Raw genomic sequence first — 18,823 nt, forward strand, 5'->3', positions numbered from 1 at the left:
GGAATCGCAAAAGACAGATATAACATCTCAACTGGCATCTCAACTGGAAGAACAAAAGATAAATATGGCATCTCAACTAGAATCCCAGGAGAACCGTATAACATCCAAGATGGAAGAACAGAAGACACGTATTGCAGGAATGTCGTCAGAAATAACATCGAAAATTGAAGCACAAGAAACGCGTATTTCACAAATTTCAGCACAGATATCATCTCAGATCTCCACACAACTAGAAGAGCAGGAAGTCCGTATATCATCTAAACTGGAAGCGCATATGGAAGAAAAACTAACCCAGTTTCATGACGGCTTCAGTGGTCGACAGGATAAAATCGAGGCCGAGGTGGATGCTTTGAGAGGACGTATCGAGCAGTTGCAACTAAATCGCCCAGCAGTTTCAACGAGTAATCCAAAGACACCATCCTTTGACGGTTCTGTTCCTTTTCAGGTCTTTAAGCTACAGTTTGAGAAGACCGCAGCAGTGAACCAATGGAATGCTGAAGATAAAGTTGCAGCTCTGTTCGTGGCACTGAAAGGGCCTGCCGCGGAAATCTTACAGACTATTCCAGAGTACGAACGGAACAGTTATGACGCATTGATGGCTGCTGTAGAACGGCGATACGGAAGCGAACACAGGTAACAGATATTTCAAATAGAATTGCAAAACCGCTACCAAAAAGCTAACGAGACTTTGCAGGAGTTTGCTTCGGACATTGAAAGATTGGCTCATCTTGCAAATGCGGATGCACCCGTGGAATACACGGAAATAGTGAAGATTCAGAGCTTTATAAATGGCATACGGGACGTCGAAACGAAGCGAGCCACATACGCGAAACCAAAGCAAACATTTTCTGAAACGGTATCCCATGCATTGACCCAGGAAACGGCGTCATTATTGAGTAAACCAGCATACAAAGCTCATCGTGTGGAAGTAGAAAGGCCGGAGTGGGTAGATACAATTTTGGAACCTCTGAAGGGATCACAACAGAAAAATGCCGGAGTTATGAAATGTTTCAAGTGCGGTAACCCAGGTCACATTGCACGTCAATTCAGTAGCAATTCCAATAGTTCCAACAATATGGGTGGCCGTAAACGCAGAGCTGAAGGAGACGAGCAAATCTCCAAATCCACTCAATCGTTAAACTAAAGCGAGTCAGCCGCAAGGGGCGACAGCTGGCTCCCTCAATTGAATGCCCCATAATCTCTATCTCGCAAATTGGAAGAAGGTCAAGCAATCTTACTGTTGGAGGACATGTGGACGGAAAGGAACGGTTACTGACTGTAGATACGGGTGCATCTCATTCCATCATTCGAGCGGATTTAGTCAACAAGAAGATAAGACCATTGCTTGGAGCAAGATTACGTACAACCACGGGAGAGGACACCCAGGTAATTGGAGAAGTAGAATGTGAAGTAGCAATTGGGAACGTCACGGTACTTCACAATTTTATAGTGGCAGGTATTGTTGATGAAATCATAATTGGAGTGGACTTCTTAATCAACCAAGGCATCAAGATCGATATGCAAAGCAAGACGATGCGATATAAGAACTTGGATGTGCCACTTAATTTCGGCTACGAGAGAGGCTACAGCAGTAAATGAGTGCTGGTGGAAGAGAGTCAGCAAATACCACCAAAATCAGAAGCAGTCATCAGATTGTGGGACAAACAAATTGTGGGTTGTCGAAGCAGCAAATAAATCAGCACTGAACATACTTGCAGGAAAAACCCTGGCTATGACAAAACAAGATGGACGTATTCCGGTAAGAGTACTCAATGAGTTCAAGTCACCATTCAATTTGTCCAAAGGAGCTATTTTGGGAAGATGCCAAGAGGCCGAAGTAGTTATTAACTGTGAACAGCTCCAGGAATACGTTTCATCTAGTAATACTGATCTTTCAAATGATATCACGGCATGGACGCATGGGCTAGAGGAAGCCTATCAGAGTAAGGCAAAACAACTGCTCCTAAAGTACGCGAACATATTTGACCAGGATGATTCTAAACCAGGCCGCACCAACGTTGTGAAACACCAAATTGACACTGGAGATGCGAGGCCGATCCGTCAAGCTCCACGTAGTGTTCCACTGGCGAAGCGGGAAGTTGTGAGTCAAATCATTCAAGAAATGAGCGACAGCGGCGTCATCGAACCATCAGCTAGTCCATGGAGCTCACCGGTAGTACTTGTAAAAAAGAAGGATGGAAAAATGAGGTTTTGCGTGGACTACCGGAAGTTGGATGACGTAACGAAAAAGGATAGCTACCCATTGCCAAGAATTGACGACACTCTGGACTCGCTATCTGGTACGAAATGGTTTTCCACGCTGGACTTGAAAAGCGGCTACTGGCAAGTGGAGGTGAAGGAGGAAGATAAAGAGAAAACAGCCTTCAGTGTCGGTGATGGCCTTTGGCAATTTACAGTGATGCCTTTTGGACTTTGTAATGCACCAGCTACTTTTGAGAGACTCATGGACCAGGTACTGAAAGGACTACATTGGAAAACATGCTTGGTGTACCTGGACGACATCATCGTATTGGGCAAGAACTTTGATGAACATCTTAAGAACTTGGAGGAAGTTTTCCAGAGAATAGCTGGCGCTGGTCTGAAGTTAAGTCGCAAAAAGTGTGCGCTGTTTAAAAAGGAAGTCAATTATTTGGGTCACAAGGTAACGACAGAGGGCATCTGCACTGCGAACGAAAAAATAGAGGCTGTAAAGGATTGGCCAAGACCACAGAACCTACATGAATTGAGAAGTTTTCTTGGGCTGTGCACATATTACCGCCGATTTGTACCAAATTTTTCCAGCGTAGCCCATAGCCTCCATGAGCTTACAAGAAAAAACAAAGCTTTTGAATGGAAGAAGGAGCAAGAAGTGGCTTTCCAAACATTGAAGGAGCGTTTGTGCACTGCCCCAATGTTAGCGAGTGGATATGCTATAGGAGGCGTTTTATCACAACTGGTCGATGGACAGGAGAAGTTAGTTGCATATTACAGCCGTTCGATTGGAAAACCAGAGAGGAACTACTGTGTTACGCGGAGAGAGCTGTTGGCATTGGTAGACTGCATTAAACATTTTCACAAATACCTCTACGGCCAGCGATTCCGTGTCAGGCCAGATCACGCAGCGTTGAAATGGCTTCTGCAGTTCCGTAATCCGGAAGGACAATTGGCACGGTGGATCGAGCGACTACAAAGCTACGACTTTTCCATTGAGCATCGAAAAGGTAGTACCCATGGAAATGCTGATGCAATGTCACGAAGACCATGTAGTTTGGAATGCAAGCACTGTTCAAAAGCCGAGGCTAAAGAAGACATTATAGATGTCCGGCTAATGAATATAACATGTACAGATGAATGGGACAAGGAACAGCTAAGAAAGTGCCAGCTAGAAGATGCAGATCTGTCACGTGTTATGCAAGGGCTCGAACGAAATGAAAGACCAAACAGAGAAGAGATGTCAGCAGAGAGTCCCATTGCGAAGTCATATTGGGCACAGTGGAACAGTTTAGAATTGATATCCGGTTGCCTTCATCGAGTATGGGAGAGTGAGGATGGTAAATACAAGAATAAACTGATAGTTGTTCCCAGAAAGAGGATTCCTGACGTGCTCAGCGAGCTGCATAATGGTCCAAGCGGAGGTTATCTTGGAATCACGAAGACGCTCGAGAAGATTAAACAGAGATTCTATTGGGTTGGTTGCCGTCAGTCGGTGACTGAGTGGATTGCGAACTGCGAGGTTTGCAGCAGAGCGAAAGGGCCCAGAACACGAAGTCATGGCCAGATGAAGCAATATAACTCAGGTGCGCCATTTGAAAGGATCGCCATGGATGTCGCAGGTCCATTTCCTACTAGTAACCGCGGAAACAAATACGTACTGGTGGTTATGGATTATTTCAGTAAATGGCCAGAGGTATACCCAATCCCAAACCAAGAAGCAGAAACAGTAGCAGAAGTGGTTAAAAACGAATGGGTTGCAAGGTATGGTGTACCAATGGAGTTACATTCTGACCAAGGCAGGAATTTCGAATCAGCTGTGTTCCAGGAAATGTGTAAGTCATTGGGCATTCGAAAAACACGGACAACTGCATTGCATCCTCAATCCGATGGTATGGTAGAACGATTCAATAGAACATTGGAGGAGCACTTAAGGAAAGTAGTAGACAAGTACCATAAAGAATGGGATACCCGCACACCATTATTCTTGATGGCTTACCGATCAGCAGTGCATGAGACAACGGGCCAAACCCCTGCAAAAGTAATTTTTGGCAATGACCTTAGACTGCCAGCTGATTTGAAGTTTGGGATAGATGCCAATGCGGAGAGAAATGTCAGGAAATCCACTAGTGATTTGGAAGAAGAGCTAAGAGGAATACATGATCTGATAAGGCAACGAACAAAGATTATGAGTGACAAGATGAAAGCCAGATACGATAAAGCAATTAATTCAGAAGGTTTTCAGGAAGGAGATTTGGTGCTGTTATACAACCCACAACGTAAAAAAGGTTTGTCCCCGAAATTGCAGTGTAATTGGGAAGGCCCATACAAAGTTTTAAAACGGATAAACGATGTAGTGTACCGCATACAAACCATCGGTAAACCACGAACCAAAATGAAAGTGGTCCATTTGGAAAGGCTGGCAACGTTTAGATCGAGAGATTTGTCTGATCGGGACGATCAGACTTAGGTGGAGGGCAGTGTCACGGATATTACCACCCCTAAGTTATCCCATCACTAAGGCGATGCTAAGGCCATGCCAAGCAGTATTTACGTTAATAATCAAATCAAGTATACACATATATAAGGCAGCCCAGAGAGATGTCAAACACAGATGCATTTACTTATACAGCTATGTGCGCGCGAGAGACTGTAAACTACTAAAATTCACATCAATAATTCAATCTTTATGTGTTTACATAAACGAATAAATAATTGCGTCTACACATATGTACGTATACGAGCAGCGGAGCGGCAATGCACAAACACATGCATATATCTTATCTCAGTGGTCACAAGAGAGGGCAATAATTTGTGCACGTAGTTGTGGCTGGCGATTTTATAGCCGAAACAACTAGTAACTTCTGGAAATCGAAGAGCCTAGAAGTATGCAGCGTAAACTATAAAAGCGGTGCAGGCGAGTAAGAAGTAATTCAGTTTGATTTGAGTTGTCAAGCAGTTTGATTAACACGATATCTAGCGAGCAATAGCAGTATTATTTTGAATAGTGGAGTTCCATTTGAGCTATCAGTTTGGTTATTAAGCTATTCGTTGCACAGTTTGAGTGTTATTGTGAAGCATTTTAATAAAGGCCATTTTTGCATTATTCAATATTGGAGTTATTTATTCAACAGTTTAGCGATACGAACCTAGCAAAAGGGGCAAATAAGAGGATTTGCAGCAAATTCGTTACAATATCAAACATTTAACATATTTACATACTTTTCTTAACACGTTTGCTCTGTGTGACGTGGAGTATGGTACTGCTTTTTTCTTAGCAGGTAAGAAAAGAATGTAAATATGTTAAATGTTTGATATGTATATTTGTTAATTGTTGTTATTATGTTTTTATTAGCTCTGTAACCTTGAAGACGATTGCCGTAGAGCAATCGAAATATGTCGGTTTTTTGAAAAAAGAAACAACTGTGTTTAATTTAAAAAACATGGACCTCGAGCCAGCAAAACACGACAATTAGTAAATTAAATATATATAATTTAAAAATCAGCTAATTAGCTTTATTTGCCGTTAAAAATGCCTTTGTCCTCCAGGTTCATCAGCAAACAAACCTTTTTCTTTTTTTGTTTTGGCTTTCTTGACGAAAATTACATGTGAAATTTTTCTTCGTCCATCACTTTTGAAAGAAGAAATTGAAAGAACGATTGGCAGTTTATGTACGACCGGCAACAACAAAATACACAGGAGGGTTGTATTTTCACTTCTGCTTCTACCTGGTAATTGTACCCTGATCTTGGTAGAACATTATAAGGTGGTGGCACGTCGACATAAAGGCAAACAAACATACACTATCAATGTATTTTGTTTTTGTAATTCTCTGAATAATTTGGAATTAATGTATTTAATTGGAACAAGTGGAGAATACATACATTTGTCAAAAAAAAAAAAAAAAACAAAAATTGGAATTTATAGAGATTTTTATGCTGAATCCAACGGTATATTTCTTTTTTGGTGCAAATGAGAGGTTTGGGGGTAATTCCATGTCGAAAGGCGAAATTATTAATTTTTCAAAGCGAAATATCTCCGAAACTAGTGGATGGATTTCAAAAATTAAAAAATCGAAAAATAACTTATAAAAATACCTTTCATCTGATGTATATGTGTCTTTAACTTTTCTAGTCTTTATTTACCAAAAATTTGAAAAAGCTCTTTTTTGCATTCGTGAACGAGCTGATATTACCTTATAACTCTTATGTTTATGTTATGTTAGCCGATCCAACACCGGCTGCGCCATGCACAGTAATTCTGCGTAGAACACCTTTCTGCATAGGCGGCCTTCGGCGCGCTTATAAATAATAACCCTGGGCTACGCCATGCCAAGTCCGGGTGTGTGCTATAACTGTGACTACCGCCACGGTGATGTCCTTCTGCGTAGTACACCCTTCTGCAGAAGAGAAGAGAAGAGAAGAGAAGATAAGAGAAAAGAAGAGAAGAGAAAGTAAGATAAGTTCATTTTTAGTGACATTTCATTGGTCAATACAGTGAGTGAATCAATTATTTGTAAGCAGTTTTGTCAAGATCCCAAATAATATTAGACTACAAATTATTCAAAGAGTTTTACAAAAACTAAATACATTGATAGTGTATGTTTGTTTGCATTTATGTCGACGTGCCCCTACCTTATAATGTTCTACCAAGATAAAAAGACATTGTTGCGCAGCTGGCAACACTATTCATCACCTTCATATCCCTGCAAAAATTGTTAGATTACGTGTTCCATTTTCTTCATGTTGGAGTCCTCTAACAATACTCCTTTGCAATGCGTTTGCGGACCACCATCAGCCGATCATTGCTCGTTTTTTAACGACCGTCATCACGACACGATGACGATCGAACAGAGTTGCCAAAAGTAAAATATTGCATACAAATAACTGATAATAAAATTTTACTATGGCAACTCTTATAAAATGCAACCGGGCACTGGTTTTATGTATACATACTATAGTATAGAGAAATATTAGTTTCTTTATTCACGCAAATGCTAAATAACATAAGAATATTCGTAGTAAAAAATATAAAAGTTGTATTGCCCCTCTTCATTTACTTTCATTTTAAATTAAACTCACTCCGATAATTCATTCCGATACAATTCCTCGTTAGTACTTTGGCATATGATCCTCTGTGGGTGCTCCATGGAGTACTACAGTGAAAGTACTTTGGAAAGTACTCTCACGTATGTACTCTATGGAATACTCACAAATAAAGCGAGAGTGGGATCACATACTCCTCTCCTAGGACATCGCAATGTTAATTGGAGCACATTTGTTGTATGAATACAGATTAGTTTTGGAATACTCCTATACTCCCAAAGGAGTATTCCTTACATTATTTATGGAGTACTCGCGTTTTTTGAAGGGATGTTTTCTATTGTTTAATTGCAACAACGAAAAAAGCGACAATAGTACCGACGGGTTTTCCGCGAATAATTTTCAAACGAGATAAAAAATATAGTTTCTGCTTTCGGATTCTGAATCTTGACGCAAATACGCGTCTTTTGATACCGCTATCGACATGTGCGACCCGAATATTAAGTGCAGGACTTAAGTTCAAATTTTACGAAATTTGGAAATTAAAAAGCATATATTTCATAAACTAAGTGTTTCCTAGATTTGCGGATGATAATTTTGTGATTTTTAGGACCCCACCACCCCTCGAAAAAAAGTTGGAAAATCGTGGCACCTTATTTAAAATATTCCCCTTTAAATTAAAACAAAAAAATTTTAAAGTGGAAAAAATCGTTGCGCTAAGGCATCGAAGTGCCAAAAAGAATATTTGGTGCAGCATTTGGAGGCAAATACAGATTTTGTCAATGAAAGCAGAGAATTTAAACACAATGAGAAGGCGTTATTTTGGCATCCACTGCTTACGATCCATTTGCATGTGACACGTCTTGCACTTCACCACTATTCCCCAAATTCATGTTAACTTAACAGGGTGCAAGACGTAACAGAAAATTCTCTTAACGACTTTCTCTGTTCGTCTTTTACCAAAAAATTCTCTGATCAGAGCAAGTATATTGCAAATTTAATTTTCTGATTTTTTGTAAATAAATTATGATGATTGGAAGGTTGAAGTCTTCGGCACAGCCGAAGACAGTCCTGTCCTTACTTGTTTTTTTTTATATTCAAAGTGTGAATTTGAATCTGTGCCTACGATTCAGGGCAAAACAAAAACAAAAGTGCTACAAGTGTATAGGGGTTGAGCAGCTCCGATGTAAAGAAATATTTTGACAAGTATAAAATACATTATTCAGTCAACAAATATAGTCAAAAAAGATTCAGAAAGCTGAATTAAAAATTATTATAAATTTACGATCTCCTAAAGTAAACACATTTGATTCAAATATGATTCCAAAATGTGGTTGAAAAAATATATTCAGTGTGTGATCATCTAAAGTAGTCATATTTGATTATTTCTTTTGTTCAATTGTATGGTAACTCATTATTTTGTCAGAAAGAGTAATCAAATTATATTGATATGTATGTAGGGAAATTGAAAATTTAATCACCTAAATGGTGAGTGGGTATAAACAAACCTAGATTGGTATATATGTACACACATATATTCCTAAACTAAAGATCAGCCTACATCCCCATTTCCCACCCACTTCATTGATACCAATATATCCATGCATAAGCTAACAAATGTTTGTACATTCACATGTTCAAATAAAAGACAAACTGTTTCAATCAACCACTTCCAACAAAAATTATTCTTACGCACAAGCATATGTACAAATCTATGTTCATATGTACGCTAAGAAATATTTTTATATTCGCATGTTGACAAACAAAACAAAATTCACTTCAACCATCCAACCATACGCACAAGCACACATACATACATATGTACATATGTATGCTCATGTTTTGTATGTAAATCACAAAACTCTGAAAACTAGCTTCCTCTTGATTTTTCATTCATAAATTCATCTTCTTAAGTTGTCCAAATTGATGATAGAATTTATAAAATCGTCAAAAGACAAATTTTTGCGATTTTATAAATTCCAACTTCGATGCATATTGGGGATATTCATTATGACGAGCATAACTACTTTCATAACCCCGCACTTTTCCTTTGAAATAATACCAAACTATTTATAACCCTGTATGAAAGTACTAATATGGTAGTAAAAAATGCAAATAAACATGCACAGATATTGCCTAGTAAATGTCCACTAACATATTAGCAATATAATCTAAAACTTTCCATTCATTGTTCATATAAATTATTGCAAATAATTTTCCCATATCCTGAATTGCCGAGTTGTCACAGCTTATGGACATTTTTATTTGCTATTTGAAACCCCCTATCATATTCTGCCGAAAAATTGTTCGCGCAGTCACGCTGCCAAATTTGCAGCAACTGTGTTGCAGTTGCTACATAAGAGTGGTGTTTTACCCGTTTCTGGCCCGAATTCGCACTGTGACGTCATACTGTATATGCTGACTTGTTTATCACATGTCAGTACAAAGTAAGAATTTTACATTATTTTCATAGATAAAAATTAATATATGGGAGCGGCGAAATAAATTAAAGTAATTTTGCGAAGAAATATAACACTATTTCGCAAAGGAGCAATAAATTCGTTTATTTTAATTTTATAATAAATTCCCCTTTTAGCTGTGAGTTATTAAAGGTATAAACGGCAACACTTTTAACCACCGACGACACATAATTTGGCTCGTGCCTATTGTATTTCGTCGGCTAATTGCTACGAGCATTGATATTTACATATCCATGGCCGTATACGCGGATTGCCATAATTGATTTGGTCGCTTCATAACGCGGAAAGCGACAAGTTGTTTTATTAATAACTTAAGACACTGCCACAGCATCAAAGCGACCAAGCTTTTTATACATGTCTGCCTTTAATTGGAGTATTATTGAATATGTATATATGTATGTACATTTGTACTTTTTTGCTTTGGTTTGTATTTTCATACATATATGTATATTCAATGATACAATGCTCAACATCTGATCAACAGGCACATGCTTTTTGTGTATTGTTGGTCTTATTTACATATTTAAGGGTTGATTTGAGGCAGGTCAAATGTATTTAAGTTTGACTTGGCTTATCAAACCTGCCTTTGAAAATATTCAAGTACATAGGTACTTACATCATTGTACTGAATAACACATATAAAATGCTTTAAGAAATTTCTTTATAGGTACCTCCCCTCCCACCCATAGTCCAAATAATAACTAAATATTTTTTTATTTATTCAATTGTTATCAAATATTTTATTTATTTCAATTTTTCAATTTATTAATAATTCATACTTCATGGTTAATATGCATACATTTTATGCAAATTAACGTTTTATAAATATGCAATGGATTTCGTGTGCACAGAAATTCCAAGTGTGCAAATGCCGTCGGCAAAACACTATTTGCATGCATATTTCAATTTGCATACATTTTCCTAACATTTTAATTTATTAACAAAAAGGGATGGGATAATTCATAAATGTATGATTAATTTACATACATTTCATGAAAGGGCATATTTTGGGTATATGAATAGGTTTTTGTTTGTAAAGAAATAAGCAAAATTTCTGCAATTTGCATCAACATAAAACAAGCAAATATATTGCTATTATTATATTAATTAAGTTCAAATTCATATTAAATCATAAAACAAGCAAATATATTGCTACAAGTAATAAAATTTAAATTTAATTAATCCTACTAAATACCTATATTCCCACAAAGAAATCATATTAAGAGAAAATCCAGAGAATTTATACACCAGCTGAAACTGTTGACAGAGAATTTTCTGCTGTTAACTGGTTAACATTGAAATTGGATTGTGTGTGGTGAAGTGCAAGACGTGTTCACATGCAAAAAAGTTGGAATCTAGCAAAAACGCCTTCTCATTGTGTTTAAATTCTCTGATGAAAGGTATGAATAAGTTTTCAAATTAGTTGAATTAGTTGCATATTAATATTTTTATTTCAAAACTAAGAATTCTGTCCGCCGATGATGTCAAGCAGAAGGAGAGATCTTGGCAGTCGCTAACTATTTAGACGCTTTAGGTGGTGCTCAAATATACGGCGCAAAGTGGCGCAAATATTGGTATGATCTAATGTAATATTTTATGTTATTATTAACATATTTGAATTTAATTAACGGATCTTTCAATTTAGACAAAATACCCGCTCCAAGTATTTGGCCATTAAGGAAGCAGAGAGACAACGTGGCATTAACGGCCCACGACAAAGACTTTTGTCCGATATGGAGGAGAGAATCCTAAAAATTGGACATAGGCATCCGTGGATGGGGACCATTCCCAATAAGTGGGTTTACCTCATGTGGTATGCATCACTCTTTATCACTACTATATATATCTAAACCTATAAATCTTATAAAATAAAGTCGCTAAATGACATGTACGCACATAACTTCACACAGAATGCTCCGATTTTAAAACGATTTTTTGCATTTGAAAGCTTAGCTACGTGAGATACAGTTAATATAATTTGAAGGTGTATAAAATAGGGGCGTGGCAAATTGCCAAAATGTAGTAAAAAATCATAAAATTTTTGGTTACACAGCTATAACTCATAAACGGATGGATGGATTTAAAAAATTCTACTTTTCACTAAAACTTGGAGATATTTACCTTCGATCTGCATAAAAAAAAATACTTGATTCCTTTCTTATATCAGCCAAATTGTTTAAATAAAAGCAACATTTTTACCAAAAAATGCGTGTCTGTGGTTGTTCGCTGTCAACTGTGCGCGCTAATTGCTTTTGAGTGAGGCATGATGCAACACATATGCACATATATAGCATTCGCTTCGTTATTTAACTTCGGGCGAAGGTTTATAGGTATGTATGGATGTACATCACTACCCTACACGAAAAGCTGATAGTTTTACTAATACACTCACACTTGTAATTGACAATGCTGATCCTGCGATGACGTAAACATTGATACTCAAATTAATGTATGTTCCTTTGTTCGCTCACGCATGTCCGCATGTACCCCACGACAGCCTATAATCATGAAAAAGGACTCAAACTGGGAAAGCTTCGGACACCTGGTATAGAACAAAAGAACATACAGCAGATACCATTATGCATGTGAGACAGATACATAATTCTCAATGGAATTTTATGTATGCGAGAACAGTTTATCCGAGTTAATCATGCTGTCACTACTGACTGTCATATGACAATCAAATGATTATCACGGTTCTTTTGTTATTTTTTAAATTCCGCCATTTTCAACCGACGAAAACCATATAAAAAATAAGTTTAAAAAATGAAAAAGAGAGCATTTCAAAGCTCCATGCCAAAAGAAAAAAAAAAAAATCGAAAATAATATTAAAAAATGAGGAAAGCGCTCTTCTGTTGTTTTGTTATTTTCTGAATTTAAATTAAACATTCTGAACTCGAATTCTTATAAAACTATTTATTTTAAACAAATAAGAAACACGTATGCTTTTATCACGTACAAAATTAAAAACGTAATGAAATAAAGCAAAAAAAAAGCAAAAAGCATTGTTTCATTTTTGGCGGAATATAACAATGGTCATTTATGATAGTATAACAGTCAAACCTGATATCTACAGTAAACTATCATTTATGACACTTTTTGATAGTTAGAGTGTCAGCACTGATCCAGGAAAATGAATGAGAGTGAGCAGTACGGCTATATACTTAATCAGTAGGCCATGTTGGTGTATAAGAAGGAGACGAAAACTCACACGTACACAGTTGTTTACATCACATTTGCGCAAGTCCCCTTAAGTTTGTGATAGAAAGTTTGTATGAGGCGCTGATCGTTAGGTTGACATTGCTGACAATCAGATTATAGTCATATGATAGTCAGTATCCTTGTAGGGTACATAGTATAAAACAAAGTCGCTTTTTCTGTCCCCATGTCGCTTTGAAGGCTTAAACCTTTAAAAATACACAACGGATTTTGATGCGCTAACCCCAGCGGGTTAGGGGGTCAGAATATACCCGCGGTAGGTATGCCTGTCGTAAGAGGCAACTAAAATACCAGATTCAAGGGGCTGTGTAGCGCAACCCTTCAGGTTGCCAGCGCAATATCTAGCTTCTCCAAACCCAATTGTCAACCTCACCTATCCGTGGCGAATCCTGTTTCACTAACAGACGGGGCTCTGGCGACCCTAAGTTCCTCATGGAACTTGGGGTTGGGGAGGGAGGGGATGGCCTGAAGGTTTAATGTGGCCTCATAAATCGTTCCCGAGATGGTCGGGCTAGCACCTTAATGGTGCTGTGGTGCCGGAGCGTACCGGCTGTATCCGGCAAAGGACCATCACATTGATAACACTCCACAAAGCCTTCAGGGAGCAACCTTATCGCTACAACAACAACAACAACAACATGCGCTTTTTTTTTAAATAGATAAAGAGTGATAGAAGAGGAAGCAACGGATGAACATATTTGGCTGAAAATTGGTGGGGGGTAGCTTAGAACCAGGAGACAGACATAGAATAATTTTTATCCCGTTCTGGCTAGGGTCTTGAGATCAAAACGTGGACCTGGGTAATCCTGGGATATGTTTGTACAATATGAGTATCAAATGGAAGCTGTTTATGAGTACTTTGATACGTGGTATTTTTCGTACCCGCTGGTGGCGCGGGTGCCCCTCGAATGTGTTTATAGAATATGGATAACAAATGAAAGCTGTTGAGTGCTTTAGTACAGGGTAGTTTTCATAGCTATTGGTGACTAGGGTCTCGAGATTGAGGCCAAAACGTGGACCCCGGTACCCCTAGAAAGTGTTTATACAAGATGGATAACCTCTGTTGATGAGTGCTTTAGAACGGAGTAGTTTTCATACCTATTTGTGAAAGGTCTCGAGATATATGCCAAAACGTGGATCAGGGTAACACGAGGATTTGTTTTTACATTATGTGTATCAAGCTGAAGCTGTTGATGAGTGCTTTAGTACAGAGTAATTTTTATACTGCTGGGTGACTAGGGTCTCAAGATATAGGCCAAAACCTGGACCCGGATACCCCTAGAATGTGTGTGTAAAATGGATATCGAACAAAAGCTGTTGCTGAGAGCTTTAAAGTAATTTTCATTGTGATATTCCATTTAGCTGCATCAACCTGGCAAAACAAAAAAATATGCATGCGAAGCCGAAATAAAGACATGAATTAATAATACCCACATAACTATTTACATACATCCTATTCGATTTACCTGGCAATAAGGGATGAAAAAGAATAGGAAAAACTTGAGAGAAGAGAAAAGAGGGAAGGAGACTGAGAAAGAGATAGAGTGGGACGAAGATAGAGAGGATTGAATAAAAGGATTAAGAAAAAGTGTGTGGGGGGGGGGGGGGGGGTAGAGTTAGACGGAAAAAGCTTATTAAAATGTATGCAGATAGACCAAATTTAGGGCAGAACAACGTCTGAGGGGTCTGCTAGTATTATATATGAAAGGAATGTTTTGTTTGGTTAGAAATTGGTATAGGGTTAGGAATACAAATAAGAATAGACACAAGAATACAGATAAGGGTAGAAATAGCATAGGAATAGGGAGAGGAAGAAGGCATATGAAAAGGGAAAGGGAAGGGAAAAGAAAATTAAAAAGTAAGGGGAAAAGGAGAAGAGTAAGGGATCGGGTGGGCGAACGAGAGGGAGGTCGAGGGTAAGGATAATGAGAAGGAGCGGGCTGAAAAGATGGAAGAGAAGGAGAACGAAAAGGAAAAGGGGAAGGAAAAAGGAAACAAAATGAAGGGGAGGGCAAGGAGAAGAAAATCGGAACGGAAAACGAGAATAGGAAAGTAAGGGAAAGGGGAAGGAAAAGGACACGGGAAGAAAAAAAACCAAAAGAAGTGAAAGGAAAAGAAGGGGAAATAAAAAGAGAAGAAAAACGGAAAGAAAAAAGGGGAAGGAAGAGGGAAAAGAAAGGGAGAGGAGAGGAAAGGCGGAGGGAGAGAGGGCCGAGGGAAGGAGAATGAGAGGGAGGGAAATACAAAGATGGAGAAGAGCCATAAGAATGAGGATGAGGGCATTTTATAAAAACATGCCAACGTGCTTATTTTATTATTTGCACATATGAGTAAATGTTATAGTTTCTATATACCGTTTCAGATCAACGAAGAAATCGTAGCTATAAATACGATATCATCAAGCACGAATTCTGATCTAACCCTGGCTTACATGGGCCAAACCTCTGTAAGGCATGGTCCTGATCCCTAAGCTTCGGAGGAACTTGCTCCAGTGGGTCGAAAATGGACGGAAAGGTTAGTTGGGGGTGTTTTGTCAAGAGCTAAATGTAAGCGGCAATTTCAAGTTGGCTGGTCGCTGCAGCGTCTACTCTGAAAGCAATGGAGAAGATTGTAGACCACGAGATTAGATCAAAGGGGCTCAATATAATACCACTTCATCGAGATCAGCATGCATATAGGACAGGCAGGTCGACAAAAATTGCCTTGTATCAGCTGTCCACGGAAATCCAAAGTGCGTTCGAATGCGGAGTGGTTGCCTATGGGCATTTTTGGACATAGATGGGTTATTCGACAACACGACCCACGAGAGTGTGAATCGGGCACTCGAGAGAAGAGAGATACAACATCCAATCCGTATGCGATACAGTAGAGATCAAGACAACGAAGGGATGTCTACAAGGAGGCGTCCTGCCACTCGTGCTGTGGAGCCTGGTAGGAAATGAACTTTTACGGGGGCTCTCAGAAAACGGAATCCGATGTCAGGGTACGCGGATGATATTGTTATAATTTTAAGAGGCAGATTTGAGAGCACCCCTTGTGACATAATGCTAAGGGCATTGAGGTTAACGAAAGAATGGTGTACTGAAGTAGGTCTAAGTATCAACCCTTGCAAAGCAGCCATTGTGCCTTTCACCAGAAGAAGAAAGCGGGAAGTACACGGGAAGGAGTACAGTTGGAGCAGACGACCGAGGTGAAATACTTGGCAGTCACGTCCGACTCTAAGCTCTTATGGAGGGCTTCCTCCTCGACAACACCATATCAAAAGCCACAAGCGATATAATGGTGCGCAGACGTATTGCAGAAATATCCTGGGGATGCAGCGCAAATTCCTAAGACGGATGTACACTATGATAGTGAGACCTATCATAATGTATGGAGCAGTTGCCTGGGCATTAAGGACTACCATGGTGATCGCTTCAAAATAGAGCTGGGGAACAAGTGTACGTGGGACACCTCCAGAATTGAAGAGATTCAAGAGGAACATAATCAGGGCTGTCATGGAATCCAATTGTTGTCGAAATCGGATTTAAAAACGACAAGAATATTACTTTGGTGTTATGAAATCCAATGTTATCGGCATTGTGAATCAAACTAAGTGTGGTATCTTCTGCATAGACGTAAAAATTCCATAGTGATTGGATCACCTGATTTGTAATTGGCTATCGCTGTCTCATTCTGTATCTCTTTCTAGCACCCGCTGAAGATAGGTGGCCCTATGCGCCGCCATATTGAACACCCTGTCAAAACGCTGAAAAGTAGCCATATTGAATATCCTGTCAGACAGTTGACAGATAAGATATCACACTTAGTTTTATTCACAATGGTTATCGATTTAATGCTCGAATTGGTATTAGTGTCGCTTTTAGGTGTCACAGAATCCGATAATATCGATTTTGCTATCCAACCTGTTAAATGCGGTTGGAATTCATTTTTTCATAGTTGTTTTTCACTTGCAGTTGAATATTTTCTAAAAATGTAAGTGAATAAAGGTTTATTTTATAAAAATAAATATAAACTATTTCATTTGCTATAAAAGTAAGTAATTCAAACCCGTTACGAAGAGTCATTTCATCAACATCCTGGGAGAATTATTCGGCCGATAACTTGACGACTCTACTGAGGAATTGCGATCTCAGTTTAATAAGAAGCATAAATGTCAACGACATGGTCAACTATATAAATACTTGTTTACTAGATTGTATTGGAGTACTAACGTTTGAAAAAAACAGTACGGTAAAGTTAAGAAATAAATGGTATGACCAAGAATTAACAGAATTGAATAAACTAAAATACCGGTTGCACTCAAAAGCTAGAGCAACGGGTGACTATACCGAATATAACATGGTAGCGAAGTACTACAAAAAACTAATCAAATTTAAAAAGATTATATACATGGAGAATAATATTGATATCAATTGTTCAGATAGCAAGCTAATGTGGAAGCATCTTAAGCATGCTGTAAACTTAACGGAGCTACAAGTAAAGATCTTGACGGTGATCGTAAAAGGTGTGACATATGATACACCTGCGATATTGCTGAAGCATTGAACTCCTTCTTTATAGATATAAACATGGAAATTGAAGTTTTTCAGAGTGAGAACGACTTCCAATTTACAACTAGGTCATGTTTAAAATTCGAAGAAATTACGGTTGAGGATGTTATACGTATAGCAAAAAGGTTCAAAATTAAAACTGGGGGGAAAAATTTACTTTCAGAAGGCGTAATTAAAGATTCGGTATCGTACATGGGTTTCTTCTATGCAACCTTACTTACTTGCTTAATTGGCGCTTAACCGTCTAAACGGTTATGGCCGTCCAACAAGGCGCGCCAGTCGCTCCTTCGCTCCACCAACCGGCGCCAATTGGTCACACCAAGGGAGTTTAAATCGTTTTCCACCTGGTCCTTCCAACGGAGTGGGGGCCGCCCTCTACCTCTGCTTCCATAGGCGGGTTCCGATAGAAACACTTTCTTGGCCGGAGCATCATCTTTCATTAGCATAACATGGCCTAGCCAGCGCAGCCGCTGCGTTTTAATTCGCTGGACTATGTTGATGTCTGCGTATAGCTCGTACAGCTCATCATTAAATCTTCTTCGGTACTCGCCATCGCCAACGCGTAGAGGTCCATAAATCTTTCGAAGAACTTTTCTATCGAACACTCCCAAAGCCGCTTCATCTGCTGTTGTCATGGTCCATGCTTCTGCCCCATATAGCAGGACGTGTAAGATAAGTGACTTGTAGCGTATGATTTTCGTTCGCCGAGAGAGGACTTTACTTTTCAATTGCCTACCTAGTCCAAAGTAGCATTTATTGGCAAGATTGATTCTACGCTGGATTTCAGTGCTGATGTTGTTGCTAGTGTTGATGCTGGTTCCCAAATAAACGAAGTCTTTTACTATTTCGAAATTATGGGTGCCAACAGTAGCGTGGTTGCCAAGGCGCGTATGCGCTGACTCTTTGCTGGATGACAGCAAGTACTTCGTTTTGTCCTCATTCACCTTCAAACCCATCTTTACCGCTTCTTTTTCCAGTTTGGAGTAAGCAGAATTAACAGCGCGGGTGTTTAGGCCGATGATATCAATGTCATCAGCATATGCGAGTAATTGCACGCTTTTATAGTATATTGTTCCAGTGCGGTTAAGTTCTGCAGCTAGTATAATTTTCTCCAGCATCAAATTAAAGAAATCGCACGATAGGGGGTCACCACGTCTGAAACCTCGTTTAGTTTCGAACGGCTCGGAGAGGTCCTTCCCAATTCTGACTGAGCTGATGGTGTTGTTCAACGTCATTTTGCACAGCAGTATAAGTTTTGCGGGGAAACCAAATTCAGACATAGCGGCATATAGGCAGCTCCTTTTCGTGCTGTCGAAG

Source organism: Eurosta solidaginis, chromosome 3 (assembly GCF_040869045.1).
Source record: "Eurosta solidaginis isolate ZX-2024a chromosome 3, ASM4086904v1, whole genome shotgun sequence".
NCBI classification, from domain to species: domain Eukaryota; kingdom Metazoa; phylum Arthropoda; class Insecta; order Diptera; family Tephritidae; genus Eurosta; species Eurosta solidaginis.